At 40.5% G+C, this 12,415-nt stretch overlaps 1 long non-coding RNA gene across 2 annotated transcripts in view; it reads right to left on the bottom strand.

Annotated features, from left to right (window-relative positions):
* LOC140915235 (uncharacterized) overlaps positions 1-12,415 on the bottom strand; it is a 41,596-nt gene that overhangs the window by 1,780 nt on the left and 27,401 nt on the right. Inside the window, exon 3 of one of the 2 annotated variants that reach the window (XR_012160105.1) lies at positions 11,204-11,521. The exons of the other annotated variant lie outside the window; for it this stretch is intronic. This is a non-coding gene — a long non-coding RNA (uncharacterized lncRNA). Of the gene's footprint in view, positions 1-11,203; positions 11,522-12,415 lie in introns of those variants that run through there. 2 annotated transcript variants of the gene reach the window in all.

Genomic DNA, 12,415 nt, shown 5'->3' with positions numbered 1-12,415 from the left:
TGGAGCTCTTTTGCGATTCTGGGACTCCATCATGGTCACCTCTGCTGATGAGCTCTGGACAGCGTGGCAAGCTGCAGGTGACCATGCAAACAGGAAATTGAAATTCAAAAGTTTGCGGGCCTTTTCCTGTCTACCTGGCCAGTGCTCCTGGAGGCCAATACTGTCTAGTTGCATCCACAGTACCCAAATTCGACCTGGCAAGGCCAATTTAAGCGCTAATCCACTTGTCAAAGGTGGATTAAGGAAATCGATTTTAAGAGCCCTTTAAGTCGAAAAAAAAAGGGCTTCATCGTGTGGACAGGTGCAGGTTTACATCGATTTAACGCTGCTAAATTTGACCTAAACTCCTACTGTAGACCAGGGCTAGGTCTCAGGATTCTGTAACTATTTTATCTTTGCACTCAAAATAGCCACCTCGCAGCTATGAAAAAAAATGACCTTTTTTCCATTTTAGCCATATAGAAGATTGTGCCCTCTTTCTGTGAGCACAGATCCACACATGCTGCTTGAGAGCTCCAGACTAGATTACTGCAATGTATTCTCACCTGCTTCAGACCACAAGCTTCAGTTGGCTCAACACAAAGCAGTACACCTTCAGGGTAAGAGAAATCACCTAGACCACATCATCCTGGTGCTCTAGTCTCTGCACTAGCTGCTTATCCCATTCTGGATCTGCTCCACAGTCATGGTTCTAATCCTACAGTCCTCAACAGGCTAGGACTCAGTTCCCTCACAAACTGCATTTCTCTCGGCAACACCTATGATTGACTCATATGCTGTGTCCAATTGCCCCCATGGGAAATTGTTAGTAGGCAGAAGCAGGATGTTCACTGTTTTACTGTGAAATTCTCTACCCCGTCAGATCAAGATGAGCCCAAGTCTTGTCACCTTCTTAATGCAGTGTATACTCATGTATTCCTTCAGCAGAGAGTGGTGCGAGCAGAATAGTCTGCCACTATATCGCCTGACATTCAATCTCCGAGAATGGAACCCCTGACAAAGTAGTATGACCTGGGAGAGAATCTAGTTTTTTTGCAGATTGAAAGGTTGCTACCGTACATTATATACATGGCACTGAAATACCAGGGTGAGATGTGCATGGTAGAAATGCATGGATACAGAGGTAACAATAAACACTTTTAAAGAACATCATAATTTACATAACGATAAGTAAACTAGGGACAACCTTAACTAACAGCTACTCGTAACCTCAGGTGTGTTCATTTGGTTAACTTTGTGTTTGCAAAGATGTGCAGTTTAGAAATCAATAGTTGTCTTTTGACTTTCCTAAAATCCAAGCTAAAAACCAGTGAAAAATCTTGGAGGAATACATATTTGACCTCAACATTTCTACTCACAGATTGTATCCTTAATTGAAAAACAGAGGAACTCACAAAAAGGCATCCTTCAAAATACCCTAGAAACACACAATAAAAAAAAAGAAAAGAAAAAAAGAGGCAGGAACTCATTAACTCACCCCCTGATATAAGCAAAATATGAAATGCATCTCACTGTCAGTTATTTATGGAGACAATTCTAATTTTAATGAACAGGTAAATGTTTTCCCAGTGATTTTGTTTTTGCTACTTAGAGCAGATAACTTCAGACACCTCTTTTATTGATTACACCGTATGTAATCATACATAATGTTTGGAATTCTTCCCTTCTTGATGAGGAAGAGGTTCCATTTCAGTTGGTATTATTGTACTCCGATAATTCCTTTTTAAAATGGTTGTCATATTGCCCCAATTATTCATGTGTTCAGGTCCGTTGTTTGTTGACAGTAGGTGTCCTGCTTTTTTCTTAAAATTAATGATGCATTGAATAAGCACTAGTATTTATTTAAACCGTCATTTACTGTAGCAATAAATATCAATCAACTTCTAAAAGAAGAAATGTGCCGTTGTTAGAAATATAAGCAAATTCTGTGTTATCTTCAGCTGTCTTACCTCTGCATGGACATGAGAAAAATATTGTTTACATGTTGTGATATTTCAGTAGGCATACAGTCCAGGGTCTCATGAGAGCTGTCTAGCTTAACAGCTTGCAGAAAAGATCAAGAAAACAATTATGGATTTTAAAATAAGTATTTGTATCCTCAGAGTTTAGCATTAGCTCATAAAATAATCTTGAAAGTTTTAAACATGGATCACTTAAAAATGAAAAGCATCTGGTTGATATAAAATTCATTTCTGTCCAGTGGCAAATAAGATTACAAATGTAATCTGTAAAATGTAATGTTTCAGTTATTTGCTGACATGGGAATCGGAGTAAAACCCCAATTTAAAAGGGTGTCTATTCAAGGCTGAGATTTTGCACAGCTGAAACTTTTGTTGGCATAACATCACTGGTTAGGGATGCGATTTTTTAAATAACATTTTTGTATCGTCAAAAGCCATAGTGTAGATGTAATTACATTTGTAAAAAAGTGCATTTGCCAGTATAGCTTATTTCATTTAGGGAACGGTAAAACTATGTCTACACTAGGAGGGCTTGCTGGAATATCTAAACTGATTTCTGAGTTCTCTTAGCTAATTGCTATGTTCATTCCACTGGTGTGAGCTCAAAAAGCTCACTTAATGAGCAAAGTCTCAGACACAGCTGAGAACACCTTTTCATACTTTTGTTCTACCTCAGGGCTGTTTTGAGCCTGTGCAAACATCTCCCCTTTTATTGTCTTTTAGGTGTGGATACAAGTTTACTTCAGAGAAGCCAATAGAAACTTTAGAGTAAATTATATGTGTTTGAGAAGTATAGAACTGTGACGTGTAGTGACATCATCTCCTTCAATAGCTCTAAAGGAACACATAAATAATGAGCACTCTAAACTTTATGTAATTGTGTTCTCTTTATGCATAAGTTTACATGTGGATTTGGTCAGAAAAGCAACTGCACAGAAAAAATAACTTGGTATTTAACTTCATATTTATTTCCCAGTAATGTCTTCCCAAGCCACTTTGTGAGTCAAAATAATATAAAAATAAATATTAATTAATAATACTTTGCACTTAGCACTTTATCTTAAAACCATTTGCAAGCTGAAATAAATTAAGCCTCACAACACCCATTTGATGTATGTAAATATCATTATCCTCACTTTGCATATGGGGAAGTTGAGGCACAGAGAGGTGAAGGGACTTAACCATGGTAGCAAAGGAAGTATGTGTCAAAGCTAGGAGTAGAACACAGATCTCTGGGCTCCCAACTAAGTGTTGTAGTCACAAGATCATCTTGCTCACTTGGAAGATTTTTGTAACTCCCAGCACTGCAAGCTCAACGTAATAACTATTAAATAAGCCCATGTGTTGTACCAATAAAATAAAAACCAGCAGGATCTTATTAAAGGGAAAAAGGCAAAATACCACATTTATTGTGAATACAGAAAGAATCATAGTAAGCAGTTAGTTATAGCTATAACATTCCATTCAATCTCATATTTATTCACACATTCATTCATACAAACACACACCCACACACATACACACCCACACACACAGGTTCTGCAAGGTTGTTATCATAGTTACCAGCCTTAGAGTTGCTCATGCCAAGTCACTGGCCAGGTGGCCTGGACATGAGGAGGGAGCAGGGCCTTGTCAGATGCTCATCTGATGCTCCTGGAAGTTGGTTTGCAGAATCAGACCCCCAAAGTTCTCACTTTTTAGAGTCTATTTTTATAGGAATTTCTTCCTATGCCAGTCTATGGGAATTGCTTCATCATGCTGTTGCTGAATCAATCAGCAGATAGCACATTCCTGACGGCTCCAAGATGTTATCTTGTTCTTTGGTTCTCCCATTCTTGAGGCTGTTGGGTGGATTCCAGTCTGCCCTCCGGGGGGTCCTCTGGTTATTTCTACTTGACGCCTTCTTCAGCCGATGGACACTGGATTCTTAGGCTGGCACCTCCCTGATCATTCAGTTATTATCCACACCAAGCATCCATCCACATACATCCTCTATCTCTATTTTAATCACAATTGTTAATACAACAAAAGGGTGGGGAGTCTCTGGGTGCTGTTTCTGTTGTTAGAGTATTGCTTTGAGTCTCTCTCTGTGTGAACTGCTTTGAGAACAGACTCTGTCTTAGAATGTACTAACACAATTAGCAGCTTGCAAGTTTCACACATAGAGGGAGAGAAACAGTACCAAAAACCAAGAGACCTCTTAATTAGTAATACCCTGGAATTTAAACTCTGGGGAATCAAACTCATTTGTGATTTTAATACAGAACTTCTTTAATATGATCCAACATATGTACCAAAAATGCAGTCTAGCAAAATGTAGCTGGAGATTCCATGATGCAGACTGGAACACAGAGCACTTTTCTGTAACTTTCTGTTTCCTCTTTAAATTTAACATTGGTGAAAATTTGGGGTTTCTTGGCTATCTAAGCAGTTTTAACTCAGAGTACCTACGTTTGGGGCCCAATCCTCAACACCCCTGCGTTGCTTGCTGCAAACTGCATCACAACAGAATGATGCAGAGAAGAAGAATCCTCTGAGCCTATGCATGCTGCAGAACCAAGGCATCCATATAGCCAGTGCATAGCTTGCTTCTGCTGAGTCAGAAGAAATAGAAATAAATGACCTACTGGTACGGTTTGGTCGTGCAGAACCACACTGCATATGTGATGAGGAACCCATTTGACCTATGCTAATTGGTGGGTAACAAGCCTTTTTTCCCTCTCTTCCCTTTCTGTGACGGCCCACTATGAAAATCACTTCTGTGGGCCCTGGAGAACGTCAAGTTCCTGTGTGAGGGTCTTCTGCATATTCACCCTCCCCCTTTATAGTGATAAGCTGTTGTTTCAGGATTTGGCCATAGGGAATAGCAGATAAGTGCAGGAGTAACAAAGTGTCACATTCACAATTTATTTTTTTTATCTAGCACAATCACTTTGCACCACGGTTATGGAGATGATATTATTCAGAGTCTCAGCACTGAAGAGCTTACATATAAATTAGGTAAGTACAGACAATGAACATAAAAAAAAACAAAGAAGGGGCCAGGGTTAAAATAAATGTGAGTCCTGGTAGGTTGTGAGTGAATCTTGCATGCTCTGAGATTTTTGAGTGGGTTCTGAGGTAGGGCTAGGGAGGAAAAGAAAGTAGAACACAGGGAAACAATGGAGAGCAAGGCAAAAAGAAGAAGGTATTGAATAGGAAACTGAAGGAGAGGAGTAGAGGATATCGGTACAGAGGAAATGAGGTTTTGTTCTAACCATTTGGAGCAATGTGAAAAATGAAGGAAACGAGAGTGGGAGAAGGCAACAAAATGCGGAACTAGAAGGGTAGGCAGACTGTCATTAATGAGTTAAAGTCCTTACCATTGGCTCATCTCAAGGGATTGGAAGGGCCACTTTACAAAAACATTTATTTGAACATTTTGCTATTTTCCAGTGAAAACCTTCACATTTTTTTTCATGTTTTTGTTGTTGTTTTTCCAACCAGCTCTGCTTATAAAATTATAAACTGCTTGTGTTGTTGTTGTGCCTCCAAAAGCCAGTGAAATAGCAAAAAGATGTTAAATTCACTTTTGGAACCCACCTTCAACATTGAGGAGCAAGGAGAAAAACCTCAGATGGACATCCTCAATTCACACCATAACAGCTTGCCCTCTTGCTCCCCTATTTATTCAGAGCTAGACTTGTAAGGATATTTAGGCACCTACAGATGCATACAGGTGCCTGGTGGGATTTTCAGAAGCTCTACCTGCATCTGTAGGTATCTACATATCTTTTCAAATCTGGGGATAGATTAAAGAGTGAAATTAAGGACTGTGTTTCAGCCCGGATTTTTATCTGTAATGCTGAGTTTCCTTGCTTTTGTCATTTCAAAGTAGATCCTTCATGTTCCTTTGACATAGCTTAGGATTTTTGCTAGTGATTTAGTAGGTATGTGTCACCTAGCTCTATACCAAACTCTTTGCCAGAAATCTGCCATACAAACCTCTCTGTTGTTAATGGATATTCTGTGCATTTATCTCTATTCATCCATTAGTTTCACATTAATCTTGTTTATTACCTTGTTGTTACTTGTTGCCAGCTCATTCATCTAGCAGAGGCTCCCACTCAGAGGTTGTCTGCTCATTTGATTTAGAGTGCTGGAACTCTTTACCCCAGTCACTTGAAAATATGCCCTTCTCTTGGCTCGGTGCAGCGCTGAGAAGCTCATAGTATGGATCCACATCAGGGTGGAGGGATTATTAGAGCATAGCCTTGTTAACAGAGAGTCAGAATGGGAGGTAGGCATATTTGAAAGTGACACTTCATAACAAAAGCCTTAATGTTCTTAATCAAGCTATCAATCTACAGCAATATGGAGATACTGAACACCAGGGTCTGATTTTCTCAATATACTCTCCCTAGTCTCAAACCTGTTCCCCAGAGAGGCGAGAATCTTGAATGAAGGCAGAATTGGCACATGGCTTTTCCTGAACAAGCGGCGGACTGGCTTTGAGAACCACTCATAGTACTGAAATGGCATTGTCTCAATCAGTCTAAATGCAGGGATGCTGTGAAACTGTTAATTGTCAATAGCACACATTTAACAGATATGTGATTCCCTTCATCCTGATTGTTTCATGCTGAATTATTTGTATAATTATTTCTAGGTAGCCATAGAGTATGTTGATACCTGTGCTCTGATTGGCAGAGGGCAAATATTAGTCAGACAGCCAGCATTTCATATATTTTTAGGAAACTTAAAGTAATTTTATGAATATTTTCTGCTCCTCTTCCTGAAGAACACCTCATCCACATGGCCACAACAAGAACATAAGACCATAGGATTAGAAGGGACCTCCTCGGTCATCGAGTCTAGTTTAGTCTGCTCTCAGAGGCAACCCTGTCACATTAGCAAACATGTATGAGGATCAGGGTGATGGTGGTCATGCCTCGTGGTCAGAGTCAGAAACTGGAGCCAGGGGTCAGAGCTGGAGACAGAATCCGGAGTCAAGTTTAGCACTGAACTGGAGTGAGGGGTAGAATGGTGGAGCAGGCACCTGGAGAGAGGCAAGAAAGCAGAATCTGGGCTAAGGAGATGTTACAGGGCACTATTAGTAGCTCCCTGGTTACTGATGTTGATGAAGAAGGCTGCAGGCTCAGCTATTAAACACTCTCTGTTGGGAGACTATGGGGCCCTGGGTGGGCCCTGGGTGGTAATCCCTGGGCTAACAGTGTAACTGGGAGGATATAAGTGGAAAGAACAGGAAGTAAGGGGTTCTCAGAAAGTGAGTTCAGAGGATGAGCCTTGGCTGAGGAGTGAAGACTGCAGGGAAGCCTCTCTTTGCTGTAAGCCTGCATTACACTGGGATAATTTGTAAGAAAATAATAATTTCACACCTTGGTGAAAGGATAACAGCCTGATGTGTGTTTGTGACCATGAGACCCACTGAACTGGTCCGGCAGTGATGTACACTGGGTAGCAGGGGAGCTGTCTTGTGATTGGAGGCAGGAACCGGCTGGGGGGCAGAGCTCACGAGTCAGCCAAGTACACAAGGTCCAAAGTAGCAGCTAGCCAGGGAATCACTTAGTTACTCAGATAACTTCCTGTGCCTCCTTCTGGCTTGAGTGGTGTGTCTGAGCCAATTGGTAGGGACAGAGTCTCCCCTAGTCAGGAGCTTTGTGGTAAGAGCTTTTTGTGAGCTAGGGCTCTGTTAGCCCCCTTCTCCATGGTTTCCTGTAATCTGGTGACTGAGGCTGTGGTACAAGTACTGTCTAGGGATTCCCAGGCCTGTGTTCAAGGCCTGCAATCCCTCATAACATGGTAAATGAACATTCTGCCTCAGTTAACCCCAGATGTTTAATGATCTTTAGTTGAAGAAAGGGCTTCTTTTTAGCCAGAGTAGATAGATCCAGGACCAAGGAAGTGCAGCGGTTAGATATTAACAAGACTAGGATTAGTGGTTACAGGGTTTGGAGGGGATCAGAAATTGTAGTGACCATATATTTTTTGGACCTATGGTTGGTGAGTTCTGAGGAAAGTAGTCAAAGCCACAAACAGAGGAAGTTAACAGGAGAGTTTTGGAGGCAGTAGTGCAGATTCTGTGCTTGGAGGTAGCGGGACTAGGTGAATGGTGTGTTTGGTCTGTCTGAGTTGTTTGGTTGACTATTTGCGTGTTCTCTGTGTCCAGGCTGTGTGGCTGGGTCACAGGCCCCTGAGTAAGCAGGGTGCCTTGCTAAAGGCCATGAGGCTCTAACCGTAGGAGCATTGGTCAGCTCAGCTTTTCAAAGTCTCTGAATGGTTACTCACTCCCTGAGGTGAGGTGCAGAACTGAGCTAAGCTATGCAGGGAAGGCTTAGTATAAAAAGTCACTTGTTATGTGAACTTGAGAGCCACAAACAGGCGGCTAGCAGGAGCATTTCAGAGGGAGTTCAGACAGGGAGTGTGAGAAGCTTTCCTTGTAGGTTCAGCACTATGTGTGATACCAAGATGGCTGGCAATGGAACAATGTTGGTGACCTGGGATGAATGTGCCATGTTCTATTTTTCTGCCTGAAGACTCAAGGGATTTTGTGTGCATGAAGTGCAAGGTGGTGGCCGAGTGAGAGGAAGAGATTCTTAGTAGACATGCTACTGAGAATCAGAAATACTGAGGAGTTCCTACTTTGGGAAACACCAGATTCAAGGAAGAATGGAAAAGGAGTACTTGTGGCACCTTAGAGAAGTACTCCTTTTCTTTTTGCGAATACAGACTAACACGGCTGTTACTCTGAAAGGAAGAATGGGGAACTAGCCACTAAGGAGCTGGAGAGAGAGGAAGTCAGAAAGGAGATCTGGTAGTTCAGAACCACCAGAGACAATAGGTCAAGGAGGCATTCTACTCAGCGGGAGACAGACGGTGGTGGGCAGGCTGTGGCCAACAGAGAGAAGAAGAACAGAAGGAATTCCACACATCTAGAAGTTTAAAATCAATACCAGATCCTTACCTTGGAAACTTTGGCAGATACCTCTCAAAATCCAGCAGGTTCAAGGGAACAGAGAGATGTATGAGGCACACATCTGGATGGCAGCATGTAAGAAACAAGTAAGAAAATCAAATTTGCCTTCCAAGAGTTGTCCAACCAGCCAAGAAAGACAGATGTTGGAGATTCAATACTCAGAAGAATCAAAAAGAACATTCTGCAAGGGATAGGCAGACAACAGGGCAGCGTGCTGCCTTTCTGGAAGCAAGACACAAGATGTCACATTAAGTTTGGATAGGCTTCTGACGTCGATGAGCAAGGATCCATTGGTGATGGGTCAAATGGGCAATACTGAGACAGCATTGTAGGCTATCTCCCAGATAGTAGATGACTTCAGGGAACTTGGAAGTGTGCTGAAAAAGAAGAATGTCCAAGTGATCTTATCAGAGGTCCTACCTGTCCATGAGCAATGGAAGACAGAAGATTCTGGAAGTGAATTGTTGGATACATATGTAGTGTTTTAGAGTAGAGGGTTTGGGTTTTGTGGAAAATTGGTCCACCTTCTATGGAGAGATAGAGCTGTATAGTTTGGATGGCCTCCATCTAAGCAGAAGAAGGACCAATCTTCTCAGGGACAGGCTTGCTAGAGCAGCTGGGAGGGGTTAAACCAATAGCAAAAGTGGAGGGTAAAAAGAGGGAAGATATGAGCACTCAGCACAAAATCAATATGTTGAGAATAAAATTAAACAACCAAAGGTTATGAAGAGAAGACATTCTTGAATTGCGTATACAGCAATGTTAGGAGTCTGGGAAACAAACAAGAGGAATTAGAATTGCTCATTTATGGGCTAAATTCAGTCTAGCTGGCATTACTGAAATGTGGTGGGATGATTCACATAAAATCAATGGTTATAATCTATTTAGGAAGGCTCAAGTGGGCAAAAGTGGAGTGGGAATGGGTCTCTGTCAAAAAATGGCATTACCTGTTTCTGAATCACTGATACCACAGAAGAAAATGATCTTGAATGCTTATGGATCAGTGTCCTAACAGATAAAGCACAAGATGGGGTATTAGTTGGAATCTGCTACAGACCATCAGATCACACTGGGAAACAGGTTGACTGTCCTCTTACACACCTGTCTATAATGTGTAGGGGAAAAACATGCATGTGATCATGGGGGACTTCAATTTGAGTGACATGTGCTGGAGGTCTCATGCTGCCAGTCTGAAAATATCCTTAGAATTTCTAAGCATTATAGATTACAATTTCCTAACTAACTCAAAAAGTTTTGCAGCCAATACAGGGAAATTCTTTATTAGTCCTTGTCCTCACAGATAAAGAGGAACTGATCACAGAACTAAAAAATAATGGTCGCTTAGATACAAGTGACCATGACTTTATCAGATTTATAATGTGCAAACAGAATAAAGTCCAGACCAGTAGTACATATGCTTCATTCTTCGACAGGGCCAATTTCACAAAGCTGAAAAAAATTAATGAGCCAAATGAGCTGAGAGAAAGAAATCAATCAGAAAAATGCGAATGATAATTGGGAATCATTAAAGAATAACTCACAAGATGCCCCAAAAGCCACAATTGAGGAAGAGGCAGTGCTGGTTAAAAAACCAACCTGGTTTAGAGGGGAATTGAGGGCAACTATCTATCTAAAACAAGTGGAAGAAAGGGAAAGTTGATAGTAATGAATATAAATCAGAAGCTAGAAATTGAATAAAATTGATAAGGGAGGCAAAGGGACAGAAGGAAAGATTTGTGGCTAGCAGAGTTAAGGACAATACGAAGGAGTTTGTTAAATATATTAGGAACAAAAAGAATCCTTACAATGGTATTGGTCCATTAGTACATGGAAATGGTAGAATTATCAGTAATAATGCAGAAAAGGCAGCCATGTTCAATAAATATTTTTTATTCTGTGTTTGGGGGGAAAACAGATGATATAGTCTCATCAGCTGACAATAACTCTCTTTCCATTCTATTAATATCTCTGAAGGCTACTAATCAGAAGCTACTAAAGTTAGACATTTTTTAAACCAGCTGGTTTAAATAACTTGCATCCAAGAGTTTTAAAAGAGCTGTCTGAAGAATTCAGTGGGCCACTAATAATGTTGATTTTGAATAAGTCTTGGAGCACTTCAGAAGTTCCAGAAGACTGGAAGAAAGCTAATGTGCCAATTTAAAAAAAGGGTAAATGGAATGACGCAGGTAATTATAGGCCTGTCAGCCTCACACTGATCCCAGGAAAGATAATGGAACAACTAATACGGGATGCAATTAATAAAGAATTAAAGGATGAAAATAGAGCCTGCCAAATTAACTTGATATTTTTTTTAATGAGATTAGAAACTTAGTTGATAAAGATAATTGTGTAGTTGTAATACACTTAGACTTCTGTAAGGTATTTGACTTGGTACCTTTTGATTAAAAAACTAGAACAATATAAAATTAACACGGTACACATTAAATGAATTAAAAACTGGCTAATTTTTAGGTCTCAAATGTAATAGTAAGCAGGGAATCATCATCCAATGGGTGTGTTTCTAGTGGTGTCCTGCAGAGATCGGTTCTTGACCCAACGTGATTTAACATTTTCAGTCAATGACCTGGAATAAAATATGAAATGATCACTGATATAGTTTGCAGGGGACACAAAAATTGGGTGAGTGGTAAATAATGAAGAGGACAGGTCACTGAATCAGAGCAATCTGGATTGCTTGGTAATCTGGATATAAGCAAACAATATGTGTTTTAATACAGTTCAATGTAAATGTATACATCCAGGAACAAAGAATGTAGGCCTTACTTACAGACTCTATCCTGGGAAGCAGTGACTCTGAAAAAGATTTGGGAGTCCAGTGTGATGGTGTCCAAAAGAGCATATATGATCCTTGGATGCATAAACAGGAGTGACTGGCTAGAAGCACTCCTATAACTCAGCTGGGAGTAATTTACATGCTAGAGGCTGTGTGTGAATAAGGCCAGGAGTGGTTGCTCTCACAGTGAAGCAGTGTGAAAGGCACCCCGGTTTGGAGAGTTGAGAGGACACAGCTGTTCAACCATCCTGATTGTACCCTGGGGAATGTCACACATAGTGCACGTGGAAATCAAATCTAGGCAAAGGAATTACCTTATACTTATTACCAAATATATGCTGTATATAGTTACAATCCACACAAATCTTGTTTATTGCCCCCTTAGTGAATTAGACATCAAAACCACTGTAACAACTGGGGAAACAAAATTATTCACAAAGTACTGTGAAAATTAACCTAGTGTTTAATATTCACGTTAGTAGGTATGTAGTATACACAGCTCCAAACCATTCACTGGCATACACTGAAGTAAAGGGACATCTGTTTACTGTACTTTGAAGTGTTATTAAAACCTATAAGGCAGTCTCAAGCAATGTGAAACCATCAAACAGAGAAGTGCCTGCATTCAGGTGCTTATTGTCTGAAGGAAAGATTTTGAAGGATTCTTAAATTAAGGAACAGATA

This window comes from Lepidochelys kempii, chromosome 7 (assembly GCF_965140265.1).
Source record: "Lepidochelys kempii isolate rLepKem1 chromosome 7, rLepKem1.hap2, whole genome shotgun sequence".
NCBI lineage: Eukaryota > Metazoa > Chordata > Testudines > Cheloniidae > Lepidochelys > Lepidochelys kempii.
This window is presented reverse-complemented; position numbering and strand designations above follow the sequence as displayed.